The sequence below is a fragment of the Cucurbita moschata genome, unplaced genomic scaffold (genome assembly GCF_002738365.1).
Source record: "Cucurbita moschata cultivar Rifu unplaced genomic scaffold, Cmos_1.0 Cmo_Scf00096, whole genome shotgun sequence".
Taxonomy (NCBI): domain Eukaryota; kingdom Viridiplantae; phylum Streptophyta; class Magnoliopsida; order Cucurbitales; family Cucurbitaceae; genus Cucurbita; species Cucurbita moschata.
In genome coordinates, this window is record NW_019268612.1 from 67,251 (window position 1) to 86,557 (window position 19,307).

The 19,307-nt window shown below is 37.4% G+C and overlaps 1 pseudogene; it reads right to left on the reverse strand.

Moving 5' to 3' along the window:
- Positions 1-11,367: 11,367 nt before the first annotated feature.
- Positions 11,368-17,865, reverse strand: LOC111439545 (annotated as a pseudogene).
- Positions 17,866-19,307: the final 1,442 nt, after the last annotated feature.

Genomic DNA, 19,307 nt, shown 5'->3' on the forward strand with positions numbered 1-19,307 from the left:
TCTATGTACAACTTATTATAATAATAATAATAACAAACTATTGAATAATAATACGGTTGAAAATAATTAGTATCAAAATATCCAATAATTTTGAAACAGTTATAGTTATAAAAAGTAAAAATGTAATATTGTAATTTTAAAAAGAATAAAACATTTTATTCTGATCTAAGTCTAGAATAAATATACATGTCTTATGCATGTGTTATTGTCTCGACTTGCGATGTCATCGTCAGTAGTCCTGGACTTAAATGATGTCATGGACTTAAATGTTCATAAAATTCATTTAAGTGAAAAGTAAACATCAATGAGGTAGCACAAAAGAAATAAAAATAAATTCAAAGTAACAAAAACGCTATGATCTAACCTAAGGGCTACAATTTAAATATAAATGCAACTACCCTAGCTTCGGTTCCATGGCCTTCATAACGACGCTATAACGACCCTAAATTTTCTTTTTAATCTAGGGTTGCTATTGTATACATATCATGAACATTGAATGCGAATATACTTCATTTTAATTTAAGCTTTCATAAAACATCATTTTCATCTTAAAACATTGTCACGTACTTTCTGTTTGAAAATATCTTGAAAACGACACAATGAAAGACTAAATAAGAACAAATAAACATTTAAATTAAAAACATCCTATCCTGGCCTAAGTCTAAGAAAGTAAATTCATGTGTCATTGTCTCGAGTTGCGATGCCGTTGTCAGCCATACAGAACGTGGTTTGAGTGTTTTAACAAATACTCAGTAAGCGACCTCCCTATCAGGGTTAAATGCAAGCACATATAGATCATGAATGAGATCTATCATATCAGTCTATTTTCCTAGAGCGACTATTCTAAGCGGACAATTGGAGGAACTCCTAGTAAATCCTCTAGAAAGACATCTAGAAATTCGTTTACTATTGGTATCGTATCTATCGTCTTTTCTTTTCATTTTACGTCTACTGCACAAGCTAGAGCTCACCCTTCTAATTGTACTAGGCATTTAGCTTTAATCATTGACACTATCTTTTGGGTGACTCTCGTACAAGTTCCTTTAAACTTAAAGTTGGGTCTGGTCGGTGACAAAAACACCACTTCCTTCTTGTGGTAATCTACAATGGTATAGTTTTTGGCTAACCAATCCATTCCTAATATGACGTCGAAGTCCGTCACACATACTACTTTCAAGGCTATGCTTATGGTTCGTCCCGCTACTATTTCTTGCCCATCTTTTATCTTATTTTCAGGTCTATACACACTATTTCCTAATATGGTTATCCTTGTAACACCCTCTTTAAGTTTCATAAAGAAATTAAGGAAAGAAACGCTATGAATGGAGCTAGGGAAGCGAAGAAACAAGCGATGACGAGGTTGGTCACACACATCTTCTTCCTATCTAGAGGAAGAAGACAATGATGTGGCTGGTTCAAAGACCAAACCGTGACCTTCCCTCGATCTTTCTTAATTTTAACCCTCTTCTAGACCAGTTCTCATGAAATAGTTTATGGTTCTAAAATCCAAGCACAACAAGGAATTTGTGGAAGAAAATTTGAGGTGATTCGAATACAGGAAGCTCGAGAACGGAGGTCCCGAACGTCGATGACGAGGGAAGTAGCCATGTTAGACTATTCTTAGGAAATACTTGTAGGAATCGCTTGGATCTCAGAATAAAACTTAAACCAAATATGAAAGAAAAGTTCCAAGAACCGAGAATTAAGGCTTTAAACCGATCAAATTGTTTGGAATGTAAGTAACATTAAAATAACTAAACTCTGCTACCTATGAATTTTTAATACTGAGCATATGATGGTATGTTAAGATGAAATTTGGTTATTGGATAAGGATAAGTAGTTAAACCAAGTAACGGTGTAAAATGATCATAATGCCCCTAAGGTAATCTACCTTCAGTTCATGATCTAGATAACCTCTAAATGCTATGAAACTTTGTACTAGACCTTTTATTTTATGCTTTTTGAGGATGTTGTGACGTTTGAAAGTCATTAGAATACATTAAGTAGCTAAACTAAGAATTAGGGGTAAAATGACCAAAATGTCCCCAAGACTCATTATATTTTACAATTTAGACATGCTCCAAATCACTTGCTACTGCTTACCAGACCTTATCCTAAAAACATGAAGGTATGTTCAAAATTTTAAGTTGATTAGAGTAAGTATGGAAAAAACATGAAGGTATGTTCAAAATTTTAAGTTGATTAGTGTAAGTTTGGAACGTAAACTAAGTTAGGACCCAAGAAACACCTAAAGGAAACATCTCAAGACTCAAGATTCTTCTAGAACCCTCTAAAGAATTTATTAAGACTATTACTTGCTAGAATAACTCATGTCTTTTACTATGATGGATTCATAAGCTACAGAATGCAAGATACAATATTCCTCCCGAATAATAAGAAATACATAAAAAAATGTTTATGATTGTCAATCCAAAGAAAGTGTCACACAAGCTCTACAACTACCAAGATAAGGTATCACACTCCATGCCCTAAAGTTTTTATGATACGAAAGAATGCTAGGTAAGATCCTGATCATGTCCAATGTGACCCATGACCTCTTTTAGGCCCAAGTTTTCCTCTTTTAGGTGGGACGCCCTACACCATATTTTTCTTAGCAAGATGTCAAGATTGGCCTTATATTTCCCTCACCTAGATGAGATGCCCTGCACCATGTTAGAGGTACCCTATTCACGATTTGCAGGATATCATGTTCGTGTTTGCATCGATCACGTGACCTTTTTGGTCTTTCATAGGGAATAATCTAGAGCCATGTTACAAACAATAATATAGTAAATTACCTTAGCCACGAATCAAGAACCTCTTAAGATCTCCCACGGTACAACATGATCATGATTTAGACTACACGCTTGGAACATAACAAGCCTTGGATGTAGGTCTTCCGACTACGGTGCTTGAAACGTAAGAAGCCCCGAGTGTAGGTATTCAGACTTTACGGCTTGAAATGCATGAAGCCTTGGACATAGGTTGTCATATTGTATCACAAGACAAGCCTTAGATGCAGGTTCAGCCTATGTCGCTTGGAACATATGAAGCTTTGGGCACAGGTTGTTAGGTTAATGACTAGTACAGCAAATCCTAGGGAGAGTGTCTTAGAGAACGAACCAAGAATCGAACAAGAACCTAGAAAGTAACCAAGAACAAGACAATGATCAAGGACTAGAACATGGATCAAGATCTGAGTTCTAAGAACAAGAACCTAGATCCTTAATACTAAGGTCCTTAGACTAGAATCAAGGTTTCAGAATCTAACAACCAAGGTCATCAAGATATATCATGATAAGAATCAACAATTCAAGAATAGAACTAAAGAGCCTTAGTACTTACAAGAAGAACAAGAGCAAGAAAAGAAAGAGTGTGGTACCCTATGAACACGATTAAGAGCCTATAAATAGGCTACTTACTGAGTCTTTGTACTCATTCCATGTTTTCTATGTTTTTCAGGTAAACAAGGAGCTGGTCAAGGTCGGGAGTGGACTTTGGAGCAGGTGCCATAGACAAGCTTCACTTGTCGTCCTCCACACCTTTTTGTTTAAAATGTTTTGTGTTCGTTCCTTATTTTGTATTTTAACTGTTAAGCTGTATCATAATAAGTTATGTAAGAACTTTTTATTTTGAAATAATATAAATATGTCGTATAGTATGTTTTAAATTCAGGTTGTTTTATTTCGTGAATATTTTGCTCGTATTTTTAGAGTCATCAAGTCCCAATCCTTACACACGTGACCACACGTTTTACTCTAGGCTCTAGGTGGAAGGCTCTTGTTGTTCACACACTTGGGAGCATACGTAACGATAACCAGTGTCCGATGTTGAGGTGCTACCTCAAAGAACTCTCTCTAATAGGTGGGGACAACATGGTGATTGGTAAACTGCTCATCATCCATGTAAGGTACCTGGCGAACTCGTCCCACAGGCCACGTAGACACCTAAGGTTGTGGTGTACGTGCTTGCTTCACTAACTGCCCAAAAGACCAATGCCCACCCATAAAATGGATCCATCGTGCAGGGTAATCAAATCAAACTTTCTTCTTGTGGTTATCTCGACACTCTCTAGGAAGAACTAAGAGAGGAGTTCTTGTATTAAGCTCTCCCAAGTGTACACAGTACATCGACTACCTTGAATGTCGATGTACTTGGATCTCCACCAAAACTTTGCATCATCGGCGAGATGAATTCTTGCCAATGTGACCTTCACTTCTTATACTACGATATTTTCGGCTTGAAAGTCCTGTTCGAGGTCAAAGATAAAGTTCTCTAGAAACTTGGCATCTCGAACCCCATAAAAAGGCTTGGGTTTCGGAACCTTTATCTAGTTGAATTGGACTACAACTTAAACTGTGGTTTGATTGTCCACTTCTCTCATGGTGAGGACTTGTCTTGTGCTCAAATCCGCCACTTCATCCCTAACCACTCCAAAGGCTACTCTCCAAATTTTAGATATTTTTTAGACAATATGAACGATCGCTTCTTGAGTATTGTTTAAGCCCTCGAAATGTTCTTCAATCTAGCAAACAGAGCCCGTCGAGCTATCCCTACGCTTGAGCCACTAGCAGTTGCGGCATTGTCTTTTGGGGCCTTGACCCTAACCATTAATACATGGACATTAGTTTCTAAAGGCGACCTGCCAGCTCGTTCATCGTGTCGGCTTTAGCGAAAATAAACTTCATGTGATATTTTAAAAGCCCCATTTCATCGAGAATTTCACTTAGGTGGAGTAACTAATTTTCGATCTCCACAAATTGATTCGTCTGGGACTTGCCCAGTTCTTTTGCGGCAGACATTGTTGGATTTCGATAATCGCGAGGGAAATCCTTTCTTTTCGGTGAGAGGAAATTGTCCACGGGAGGTTGTTGGAAGAAAAATAAAATGCTTAAAATAACACAGACAGAATGATGAAATTTTGACTTCCCTTCAAATCTGGTTGTGAAATCTTCTGAACAGATTTTCTATTTAAATAAAACCTATCCTAAAAATGGCTGGAGAGTGGCAACTGAATCTGTGTCACTTCCTACAAAATTGCCGTCTAAAACTTAGTTAATCCGACGTGTTTGTCAAATGATCAAACTGGGAATTAATGTAATCGTGTGAATCTAAATAACGAAAAAAATCAGGTTTTATCTAACAATCTCCTCCTAAAACCTGTGGTATATCTACCTTATTTCGTTTGAACTCCATTTTGAGCCCTATGGCTCGGTGTCCCTGGCGGCATGTCCTCCAGACTCCACGTCTTGTTCGGCCGCCTCTTCTTCGAGTTGGCGCGCCGCCAGTTCAGGTGGTTCACCTCTTCCTAATAGGTCTTCCATCTTCCGGTACCTGGCCGAGAGGTTGACTGGTTGCTCTATCTCTAGCTTTAGGATGTAAAGGTGGTTTGCTGTGCACCAAACTTGCGTGAGCAACCGTCGTCGATCATCGCGGATCCTAAGTAGCCCGCGCTTGATGGAAATGTGGCAGCCGACCTTATCGAGTTGACCCAGGCTCACAATATTAGCCTTGAGTCTCGGGATGAAGTAGACGCCGGTCAGCTTGTGATGATTGCCTCCCTTGCCGACGAACAGGATGGTGCCGTGCCCTTCAATCTCGAAAACGGAGCCGTCGCCGAATTTCACCGTCCCGCGAATCCCCGAGTCAAACTCGGAGAACGCAGACTTGGCCCCGGTCATATGGTTTGTTGCCCCCGTGTCGAGGACCCATCGCCGATGCTCTTGCTGCTCGCCTCTTTCACCGATTTGAGCGAGCACTCGCTCCTCCTTCAGTTGAATTGGCTCCCCAGTCGGTGCATTTGTTATGCACAGTTGGAGCTCTTCCTCGGGTTCGACACTCACCGGAGCAGTTATGCCATCGTCGATTACCTCTGTGGATTTGGGGAGCTACCTCTGTGGATTTGGGACGTCAGGTAGGACGGATGCAGTCACCATGAAAAGGGTCGGCTCGTCCTCCTCAGATTGAGCCACATGGGCCTTCTCGGTCGTCTCCTTGTTCATGAGCTTGTTTCAGCAAATTCTTGCTCAGGTGACCTCTCTTCCCACAGTACGCATGGGTCTTCTCGGTCGTCTCCTTGTTCTTGAGTTTGTTCCAGCAATTCTTGCTCAGGTGACCTCTCTTCCCACAGTACGAGCACTCGATTGGCCCGTCATCAGTCGGCTCCTCCTTCTTTTGATCCGCATCTTTTCCGTGCATGCGCCGGCGAGATTTCCACGGCTTCTTTCGCCGATGTCGTCACAGAGCTTTAGGCGTGCAAGCCATTCCTCCTCAGTGAGGAGTAGACGACCCTCCTTGTCAACAGCTGAAATGGTATTTTTCTTCCGCTGCTCGACATTACGCAGTCTTCAGGTCACCTCTTCCACCGTTAGGTCATTCACGTCAAGCAATGTCTCGATTGAAATCGCGACTTACTCGAGGTGATCGGGGACGACCTGTAGCATCTTCTTCACGATTCCTGTCTCGCTGATGCTGCCACCGAGTGTGGTGATGCTATTGGTGAGTCCTGTGATCCGCATTGAAAATCATCGAAAGCGGATCTCCAAGAGCTCCTTCCGCGCAAATTCTTGCTCAGGTGACCTCTCTTCCCACAGTACGAGCACTGCAATTCTCAACGACAACTCGACGCCCGTCATCACGGCGTCAGCCACGGCCTCTTCATGGTGGTGATGGAGATGCCGGCACTCAGCGGCGTGGAGGAGTGAGCGAGCCTGCTCGAGATGGACCCCACGATGTGTTTATTTTTGCGCTTTGCATTTTCTTCTACTCGAACCTAAGATCTGTGTGTTGTTAGGTCAACGCTCTAACCACTTGAGCTATTCAACTTGATTGTTGATAGGTTGGCTCCTCCGCAATGATATACACCGATGGCGAGAACCGATTTCCTATTTAAATAAAATATATCCTAAAAATGGCTGTAGAGTGGCAACTGAATTTGTGCCACTTCCTACAAAATTGCCGTCTAAAACTTAGTTAATCCATTCGACGTGTTTGTCAAATGATCAAATGGAAAATTAATGTAATCGTGTGAATCTAAATAAGGAAAAAAAATCAGGTTTTATCTAACAGACATGTTTGTGTCCTACGATTCAAGGAGCCAACTTGGCTTTGATACCACGTATCACAATCGCACTATTCTGGCAATGGAATAGCAATTGTGCGACACTTAATCTAACTTAGTGAATAAGTCATCCGTATGAAAATCATGTCATTTGTATGGCAACTTGGCCATGTTTGGAAAAAAATGTTTTAGAAATCATGAGCAAGGAAATGTGTTGAATTTTTTTTTTTTTTTTTTTTTTTTTTTTTAAGAAAGCAATAGTATAGGCTAAAAACAAATAAGCAACAACCACAACTTTGATAGTATATAACCTTGATATGAAGAATTGATGACTAACCACATACTTTATAGTACATTTTGGGTATTTTAGCCCTGACGAATGTAGACATTTTTTTGTTGATAGGTCATACACCCCCGTACTAACACAACAATAATAGTACATGTCTATCTAACTTGAAAGTAAGTAGAGGGGTTTGGAACTGGCATGTGGTTGTGGACAACACGTCCTGAACAAGCAAGATTGGGACATCTGATACGCGACCGTAGGCAACACGCCTTGGGTAAGCATAACCGTGACACCTTGCAACTTGACTTAAGCTCACCTAGCCTTAACAAGGTGTGTAAGTTGTAAGGTTAGTAAGCATGATCTCACTCCTTATGTGAATTATTTGCATATGTTAGTTACGTCTCATGATCCAACTAAGTTACAATTGGTTACAATACCTAATAAATTAGATTCTATTGCATGATGATAGATTATGTACCCTAAAACCTAAAGTGGTACTTGACGAGGTGGTAGAGCAGGTAGAGCTTTGACTGAGACTGACCTGGCTCAAATTCCATATGAGGAAAGGCACACTAAGAACAAGTGTTGGAATAAGTGGATACCATGACACTACAATCTATGATCTAGGCCACTAAGGTAAACTAGGGGAACATAAAAAGTGGGGACAATGTCAAAATATCTTGGACATTGAAAGTATTGAGATTTATGCCATGAAATAAATTTGATTATTTTATTTAAAATTTAATATTATCCCTTGTATGAAAATTCCTAGGTCATTGATGTAATCTTAAACAATATGTGATTGACATACAACAGGAGCGCGTTTAAGAATAACCTAAAGGGTCTATAGTATATGGATAAGGTTTGGTCCCTCATCCTAGTAACATAATTGATACGACTTAGTTTGTAATTGTTACAAATAATTATATCTAAATTATGTTTACACGTGTGAGTGGGTGTATCCTATACTCAAAGAGTTTGTATAAGATTGGACTATGAAAATATTTTCTCTCTCTCTCTCTCTAAATTGATTAATCGAAAAAATTAATATTTTACAGGATGACCATATACGACTCAATCTTAATCCTAAGTGTATCCTATACTCTCTCACCGACCCTAGAGACTTGGTTACTGGTTGGATCATAAATAAATTGTTCATGAGAGAGTTAGTGGCACTTAAGGCATAAGATATTACGAACAACTCGTGATTCCTTGTGATGATTATGTCAATGGTCAAAACTTGTTCTAGAATATATAAGATTGCAACTCTAGGTCTACCATGGAGTGATCTATAGTTAATGAACAAAATTGATTATTTAAAGAATATATTTAATTAATTTATATCATTGCAACTTATAATCAATAGGGTCACAAAGTTCCTTTGTTAGCTCATAGTAACATTAAAAGGATCAATTTAGTTGAAAGAAGAAAAAGTATTTAACTTGAAGTGTTCAAATTAATATTAACATATTAAAAAGAGAAAAATATATTTAGTTTAAAGTGTTTAAATTAGTATTTAATATATTAGGTATATTAAATAAAAAGAAAGAAAAATCCATTTAATTTAATGGGTTCAAATAAGAGAAAAATATATTTATTATTTTTGGTATATTAAATATTAAAATAATCCATGTACATAGATAGATAATTGATTCAAAATATATGTTTGAAATTTGAAGGAGATTTTAACTAATTAAATATATATTGAAATATCTTGGGGCAGAAGGTACCTCTCATTCTATCTTGGGGTAGACCTATTGTTATAACGGGGCCTGCGTTTCGGTGGTTGGCTGTTTGAGTCTCCAAAATTAAGTGGATACTTATGTCTAATTGTCACTGGCTCTTCTCGCTGCTTTTCATCTTTGGGTTTCTCAAAAGCCTTGGCAATTCTCAAGGCTTCATCATAGGTTTTTGGGTCAATAGCTTCCACCATGCAACGGATCTTTGGTTCTAGGCCCAACACTTAGTTTTGTATCATCTTTTGCTTTGTGTCCACTGAGGATGGTGAAAATCTCTTCAACCTCATGAATTCCCCGTCATATTTCTCTACCGTAAGTCCGCCCTGTACCAGATGGGCGAACTCTTGCTGTCACTTGAACCTTTCCACCTTAGGATAGTATTGTTTAAGAAAAGCTTCCTTAAATCGTTCCTACTCCATTGCTCCTCCTTTTGGGTTCAGACTTTTCTTGTTATCCCTCCACCACACCTCTGCGTCCTTCTATAAGACGAATGTCGCGCAAAAAACCTTTTGATTATATGGGCACTCCATTGATTCAAATATGGTTTCTACAGCTGAAATCCACATTTGGGCCGCTACCGAATCCTTTGAGGTACCGGTGAATGGTCGAGGGTCATATCTCTTGAAGTCCTTCAACCAATTTGCCCCTATGGTAGGTTGCACAGGGTTAGCCGAGGCATTTGTCTGAGCATTAGCCTGTTGGTTGGCTTGTTGAGTGACTATTAAGGTGTGGATTAGGGCTTGGAGTGACTCCCACATCAAGTGCGGCTTGCGGTGGTGGTGCTGCTTGTCGTGACAACACAAAGGGTTGCGGCGCAACTAGCGACGGCATAGCTGCATTTGACCTAGTTTTTTATCCTTCTTGAGGTGGGCTCTATTCAAACTGACAGACAGGTATGGCTATTTCTAGAATAGTGAGGGAGAGAAGGAAACATGACAATATTTCATATGGTCTCGATCATTTGTTCATAATGTGAGATCCATATATTGTCTCGTGGAGATTTTTGGATCGTCTCCCTATGGAAGTGTGGTACCCTATGAACACGATTAAGAGCCTATAAGTAGGCTACTTACTGAGTCTTTGTACTCATTCCATGTTTTCTATGTTTTTTCAGGTAAACAAGGAGCTGGTCAAGGTCGAGAATGGACTTTGGAGTAGGTGCCATAGATAAGCTTCACTTGTCGTCCTCCACACCTTTTTGTTTTAAATGTTTTGTATTTGTTCCTTATTTTGTATTTTAACTGTTAAGTTGTATCTTAATAAGTTATGTGTGAACTTTTTATTTTGAAATAATATAAATATGTTGTATAATATGTTTTACATTCTGTTTGTTTTATTTCGTGAATATTTTGCTCGTTTGTTTAGAGCCATCGAGTCTCAATCCTTACACACGTGACCATGAGTTTTACTCTAGGCTCTAGGTGGAAGGCTCTTGTTGTTCACAGACTTGGGAGCATACGTAACGATAACCAGTGTCCGATGTTTAGGGGCTACCTCAAAGAACTCTCTCTAATAGGTGGGGACAACATGGTGATTGCTAGACTGCTCATCATCCATGTAAGGTATCTGACAAACCCGTCCCACAGGCCACGTAAGCACCTAAGGTTGTGGTGTACGTGCTTGCTTTACTGACTACCGAAAAGATCAATGCCCACCCATAGGATGGATCCATTGTGCAGGGTAATCAAATCAAACTTTCTTCTTGTGATTATCTCGACACTCTATAGGAAGAACTAAGAGAGGAGTTCTTGCATTAAGCTCTCCCAAGTGTCCAGAGTACATCGACCATCTTGAAGTCGATGTACTTGGATCTTCACCAAAACTTTGCATCATCGACTAGATGAATTCTTGCCAATGTAACCTTCACTTCTTATGCTACGACATTTTTGGCTTGAAAGCACTATTCGAGGTCAAAGATAAAGTTCTCTAGAGCCTTGGCATCTCGAACAACATAAAAAGGCTTGGGCTACAGAACCTTTATCTAGTTGAATTGGGCTACAACTTAAACGGGGGTTTGATTCTCCAATTCTCTCATGGTGAGGACATGTCTAGCACTCAAATCTGCCACTTCATCCCTAACCACTCCAAAAGCTACTCTCAAAATTTTAGATATTTTTTAGACAATCTGAACGATCGCTTGTTGAGTATTGTCTAAGTCTTGATATGTTCTTCCATCCAAGCAACAGAGCCCATCGAGCTATCCCCACGCTTGAGCCACTAGCAGTTGTGGCATTGTCTTTTGGGGCCTTGACCCTAACCATTAATACATGGACATTAGTTTCTCAAGGCGACCTGCCAGCTCGTGGGTCCTGTCAGTTTTAGCGAAAATAAAATTCATGTAAGATTTTAAAAGCCCAATTCATGAGGAACTTCACTTAGGTAGAGTAACTAATTTTTGATCTCTACCAACTGATTAGTTTGGGACTTGCCCAGTTCTTTTGCGGCAGACATGTTTGTGTCCGACGATTCAAGGAGCCAACTTGGCTTTGATACTACTTATCACAATCGCACTATTGTGGCAGCGGGATAGCGATTATGCAACACTTATTCTAACCCAATTAACAAGTCATTCGTATGAAAATCATAAGTCATAGGTCATGTTTGGAAGAAAGTGTTTTAGAAATCGTGAGGAAAGAAATGCATTTTTTTTTTTTTTTGTAAGAAAGCAATAGTATAGGCTAAAAGAAAATAAGCAACAACCACAACTTTGATAGCAAATAACCGAAGAATTGATGACTAGTCACATACCTTATAGTACATTTTGAGGCATTTTAGCTCTGACGGGTGTAGACATGATTTTGTTGACAGGTCATACACCCCCGTACTAACGCAACAATAATAGTAAATGCCTATCTAACTTAAAAGTAAGTAAATGGGTTTGGAACGGGGATGTGGACAACACGTCATGAACAAGCATGATTGGGACATCTGACACGCGACCGTAGGCAACACGCCTTGGATCAGCATGATCGTGACAGCCTGCAGCTTGACTTAAGCTCACCTCGCCTTGTCAAGGTATGTAAGTTGTAAGGTTAGTAGGCATGATCTCACTCCTTATGTGAATTATATGCATATGTCAGTTACTGTCTTGTGAACTAATTAGGATATAATTGGTTACAATACCTAATAACTTAGAGTCTATTGCATGATGATAGGTTATGGACCCTAAAACCTGAAATGGTACTATACGAGATGGTAGAGCAGGTTAGAGACTGACCCTGCTCAAATTCCTTTTAAGGAAAGGCATGCTAAGAACAAGTGCTGGAATAAGTAGATACTATGATGCTACCATCTATGATCTAGGCCACTCAGATAAACTAGGGTAACATAAACAGTGGAGAAAATGTCAGAATATCTGTGGTCGAGAGTGTTAAGATTTATGCCCTAAAGCCTCGTAATTAATTGTTTAATTTTAATAATAACTTTGATTATTTTATTTAAAATTTAATATTATCCCATATGTGATTGACATATAAGAGGATCATATTTAAGAATAACCTAAAGGGTCTATAGTATATGGATAAAAGTTTGATTGTTGATTACCCACAATTCGTATTACCCCTCATCAGGCTTTTGGAGTGGGGTACCTCACCTCAAATCAACCATTAGTGGAAAAGCTTCAAAGTCCAGTGTGCCTGTGCCCGTCGCCCATCTGATGCTTGGCCTTAGTCGGATAGAATCGATTCCTAACATCGGTTGTAGTCGTTACAGCGCTTACTAGTTAAGAAAACCAACAAGCTTTTAATAATATGGCAGAGAAAGAAAGAAAAAGAAAGAGGCTTTTCCCATATTATATATTGTCTTAAGAATTAGTACCAATGCTAAACAACTAGAAGGTTCAACCACACCAGAGGTAGTTCCTTCAGCATTATTACATGAAGCTTTAGCAATATGATTCTTGTAAGTTAGCTTTATGTCTATCAAGCTTAATCCAGTGCAATGATTTGTTGGACTACAATCAGAATTGATTGCTATTTCAGTGGCTGAAGTTCCCTTGATGTGTTGGTATGTTACTTCGCTAACTTTAACTCCAGAATCCTATTAAAATAAAGAACAATCAAAATATGCTATGAAAACGAATAAACAAGAACATCTAAAAAAAATTTACCATGTAAACTTGTTTTATTGAGTTATTCTCCACCTAAAATTTTTAATTTCGTTATATTATAAATCTATATTATAAAACCAAATATAAATTAGGAATTCAATAATAAAATATAAATATATACAACAAATAAGATATAAATCGAGCATAGTCTTAAATTTTCTCGATAGTATATATAAGTTAGAGCAATTATCTCCAATGATTTAGATATTTTGGATAAATTAAAAAATAAAATAAAAAAAGCTTCATACCATTTTAAGACATGGGAGAGTAATAGGGTCCCTAATTTATTACCTATAAAAGTAATTTTATGTACCAAAAAATAATACTAATAATTTAAACACAAACAAACAAATTTCAAACAATTAAAGATAAAATAATTCAATTATTTATAAAATTTAAAATTTAAGTTCTATTCATCAAATTTAAGCTTAAATATAATTAGAAAAAAATTAACACGTATGAGATTATGAGGAAATATAACTGATTAGGAAAGTCTTTGAGGTGTGGACAATAATTTTGATCAATTATGATTGGGTTTTTCACATTATCCATAATAATGTGTTGAAAACAACGAACGTTTGTAGCGAATCCATTGCTTGGTCTTCTCCAAGACTTAATCCTTACTCCATTCTGAGTCTCCGTGAATGTAGAGGATTTCATTGTAACGTTATGCACTCCATCCTCCTCAACCTCTATCCCTAAGCTCCCAATGCTACAAACACATTCAACAAAATTGATATGAATCCAACAACTGATCACTTCCATGTACCCGATCAAGCAATTACAAGAAGCAATACAAGATTCAAGTATCAAATCAAGAAAATAATGGAGTGGCTGACATTGGAAAGTGATTAGAAGACTTGCCATTAGTTGAATTACCAATTAAGACAATTTATGAATGCTTTTTTTCTTCAATTTGTATTTAATAGCATTTATCAGTAGTTTGTATGAATGCCTTATTTTCTTCAATTTTGTAATTGCATTTATTAGTGATTTGTGGTTGGTGGCTGAACTTTATTATGTTAGGGTTACCTTTTGGAACTATTTAAAGACATGTAATATTCATGTTTGGGGATGAATTGTTGAATACAGACAAGACTTTTGTGTTTTCTTGATACCCTTTTGGTGTTATTCTTTTTCAACCTTGCTTTAGGTTTGATGTTTAAACCGATTCATTGAATTAGTTTTGATCAAGCTAATTCTGGAGTGAATTGTCTTGATATTTAAGAGTGACCATCATAGATTTCAAGTTCGATGTAAGAGTCATTCATCTTCTAACTAGCTTTTGGTTGGAATCAATTCGTTAAGTTAGTCTGTGAGTGTTTTGGAAGGATTCTAGGAACTCTAGCGTTGCAAATTCCAGCATTGTAGGCCCTTATCAAAAATACTAAATGTTACCTTACCTTTAATTTCCTCACTTGCAACCTAATATATTATATAACTGTTTTTATCCAAAATAATTTTAAAATAATTTAAATCATTTTTCGCTCAAAATAACTTTTAGAATATATTTTAATCATTCAAATTTATTTAAGGTTTAGATTATCTTTTAAAAATTAATGTGACACATTTATTTAAACCCTTTAAAAACCATTTCTAAACATGTTGTTAATCCTAATCTATCTCTAGTTACCTGATTCCATGTCCAGGTCTACATGTAATACTTTCCATCCACATGTTTGATGTTCCTGGATTGATGGAGATGCAATCGTCATCGTTTCCAATGTTTGAGTTGAGGATGGTCACATTTGATGATTGTTGCACATGGATGCCATCAGTGTTTGGACTATCGCCTGCTGCCAAGACATTCACTCTTGTCATATGCACGTTTTGGCACTGATTCATTACAATGCTGAATAATTGGTTGTTAATTGAAGAGAATCCATTGATGTTCACGTTCTTTCCATTATTTATTTGAAGACTCTATCAATTCAAAACAATCAAAATTCAAAACAATCAAAAGCCAAAATTTTAGTAAAAATTTAAAATAATATTGTAATTAATCCATTCATTTTCTTTCAACTTTCGGTTAAAAAAAAAATTCAAATTTTTTTTTATATGGAGCCAACTCAAATTTTGAGTACCCTGGCTCCAATGGGGCAATTGGAGCCAACTCATCCTGAGCGTTTACAATTCCATAAGGCAGTTCCTTGCCCATCAATAACACCGCCATAATGGAAAGCACATTTATGTGATTAAACAAAATCCAAGAACTAGATTTAGCTAAAACTTGAATGTCTGAGGAAGCCACAAGAGTTCCATCAATGTGAACAGTAATAGCATTGTTCTTACAAGGTCCATTAAATCTCACACTTAGAACGAAGAATATATGTAACGCCCCTAATTTTCTTTAACCTAATTAGTGACGTCACCCATGCATACTTTTCTCATTAAACGGAAGTTCATCATAAATAACCTTGAAAGAGTCTTTCATAAATATTCATGCATCCAAAACAAAACCTAAACTCCGAAAATAAACCTTCAATACTGAATTCAAAATAAATCCAAATAAAACAATACGGAATGTTATAACTTAAAACAGTCTAATAAAAATAAACTCCTAAAAATATCCCGTCTCCAACTTCCATGGTGTCCTCAGCTCCGCCGTCAACCGTACATTGGTGCCTTGCCTTTACCTGAAAAATGTAGGTAGCGCGTGACTTGAGTATTTTATGAAATACTCAGTAAGTCACCCCACTGTTGGGGTTAGGAATGCAAATGCATGCAACATATGAGCGGGACCTAACTTTTCATAAACTTTTCATAGCCTTGGGCGCTTTTCTATTCCTGGTAGGGTTGGATGTGTGGTACTCCTTCACACATGGCCCATGTATGTGTACATGGACCCACCAGGCGGGCTCGTAAACATACCCCCTGAGCCTGACTTGGTCAGGCACAACGTGTTACACGTAGCCGGACACCACATAACAGAAAAGGGCCCGCATGATATCATGGCGAACATAAATATCGTATTTCATTCTTTCGTAACATAAAAGGGAAGAATCCTAATGCACGTGACATACATATATGCATGAGGTCCCTTAACATATCTAACATGGCATTACATAAGCAGTGCTAACATCGCATTTACGTTTCTTACATCACATGGCATCTCACATGACTTACATTACATGGCATATTACATAAACATTCCAGTTGCATAAACATCTCATGACATGACTCCACAATTCTACATGTATCTATGACATCGATCAACATATCCATGACATATAATACTAACATCTCATTCATGGCTTCACATAACATAAACAGTCAACAGTCAACATAATTCATACATCACATAACATACACAATCTACAGTCAACACCATCTATACATCACATAATCATATCACATAAATATGGTGCACGCAGGGGCCACTTACCTCCAATAGTAAGTTCACGCAGGGGCCACAGGGCACACACCATCATACAACACGTAGTAAGTTAACTCCAATAGTAAGTTCACTTACCTCGATGGTCTTGGTTGAAGTCACTCTCAACAAGCTAGTCCCAGCGGTTAAATATGCCCTATGATAACCACATAAGAATTTAGAACCTTTCATAAGGTACCCTAGCTAAAACTCATGCTATTTATAAAAATAAACCCCCGACCTAAGCTGTCTTTAACGTATACGGACCATATTGACCTCGGATGGTAAAACTGAGGGCAGAAATAGCTTCAAAAGGGTCGAAAACCTTGGAATCGATATATTATAATGATATCGAGTCTCCAAGCCGAGCTGCCGAGCCGACCAACTAAGCCGCCAAGCCGAGCTGCGGGATTTGACGGAGCCGAGCCGCGGGTTTGGACGGAGTTGAGCCGCGGTACATGTCAAGCCGAGCTGAGCTGCCACGGGATATGCGTGCAAAGTAATGCACGCGTTTGCTGGGCTCGTATTGGGCCGGAATGAGCGCTTGGACTAGGCTAGAGACGAAGTAGCCCGACCCGAATCTTTCGTCTTTCTTACCTGGAAGACCTTGATAACCCTAAACGAAGGTGCGCCGCCGTTGCCGATGACGACACAGTCTACCCACTTCCGATGACGGTGACGTGGCGTCTTCCTCCTTCAGTTCCAGCGGCCTACCTTCTTCAACGCAGCGATCTCGACGTCGATGCTTACTTCCACCCGATTTCTTTCTCCGAAACAGCAACGCTAATCGATTCCGAGAACTCATCGAAAACCCATGAACCAACCACATGCTTTTCCCCTCTAACACTCTTGGTTTTTTCCGTACTCTCAGACACCCTCAAGAACTCAAAACATTTGGAGAGTCAAAGTCGTTTCCAATGAAGGAGGAGAGTTGAATATGGAATATAAAAGGTTTTTATGATTTTTAGGCAGTAATTTCTTTACCAGAAAGAGTACATTTTCCAGCGACAATAAATGCAGCATAATATCTTTTTGTTTTGGCAGCAAAAACAAAATCTTAGCATAAAATCTAAAATAAATAAAACAAAAATTCGAATCCTTATAATATACCCTCGGGAACGTAATAGTGGCCGGTTCAGATGAGTCACAGGCCTTAGCCCATGCCGTTTGAAGCACAGGTGAGACATCGGTCTTTTCATCGGGCTTAGCTCCAAGAGTAACAATATTAAATGTTAATTCAGCAACCGAGGCATGGTTAAAAAACAAAATTAGAAGAGAAAGAAAAACATGTAAGATTAAAAGAAGAGAACAATATTAAATGTTAATTCAGCAACCGAGGCATGGTTAAAAAACAAAATTAGAAGAGAAAGAAAAACATGTAAGATTAAAAGAAGAGACCCAGAAAACTTAATGATACAAGTGTTCATGATAAGCATAAGAGAGAAAAAAGAAGCAAGTGATATTTATAGTTTAATGCTTACCCGACTCTAATTTTAACTTATCTATCTCGAGTACTATTTTATTCTTGTTCTATTTAATCATTATTATTTTTATATGGTTTAACAATTTTTAATTAGGTAAGGTAGGTAGGTAAATTTAATTTTTAAATTTAAGTCTATCTTATAAGATAAGACACTAATTATCATTTTAATAATTGACCGTTGCATCTCTCATTTTTAAAATTATTAAATTAAAAAAAAGTTTCTTTGTCAATATGATTTTATTTTTGTTTTAACTTAAAAAGGATAGGAAGATTTTTACTAAAAAAAAAACCCTAATTTTTCCAACAATTTATTTTCAAAAAAATGAATGTTTAATTAATTGTTTAGGTTACCTAAAGAACTATGTAATGTAACAATATCTGTTTTATTGGCTTCTCAACGTCCTATTGTAATAATAACAATTTCCTAATACTTTTAGATGTTTATATTTTTAGATACGAATTCTATATTGATTCTCTATCATAATAAAAAAAAAATAGAATCGACAAAACACTATTATATATTTTTCAATCTTTTTTATCATGTCGTTGTTAGTGATGTAACAGAAAGTTGGTGGCTTTTTATTTGCAAAGATGTCACAAATAATGAGAGGCAGAATTGTTTGTCGTATTTGTAACTATCCAATAAATTTACAAATGCATCACACAAAGAAATAATTTACAAATATTACATTTTTCGAAGTCTTAAAGTCTATTAATGATAGAGTATATCAATAATATGTCGTTTTTATATCTATCAATAAATTTTTTTTTATCATTTATAGACTTTTTTTTATGTTGCTTAGTGATAGATCTGTATCACTATGACAAACATCTCGTTTGTTGATTAAATTGAACCCAATTATCACTATGATCTCGTTTTATAACTTTTATTTTTGTAAAAATCATTGAACCACACTCTGAAGTAGTTGAAAGTTTGTAAACTAAACTTGATCCGTCAAAAATTAATGAACTAAAATCTAATTGGTGTAGAGTGAACAAATATATCAGGGATGGAGGGAGAGAGATCCATGAAAAGGTAAAATAAGTGCGGGATGAGAGAGAGATATCTTATGAATTGAAAGGTTGGGCGCCTTAAGCAACTATTAAGACATATATATAACTCCGGTAGGAAGAATTGAAAACTTGTCACATCCCCCTATAATACATTTTGAGGCATTTTGGTCCTGGTAGGAACAAACATGATTTTGGTGAACAGTCATACACTTTCGAATTGACATAATAGAAATGATAAAGACCT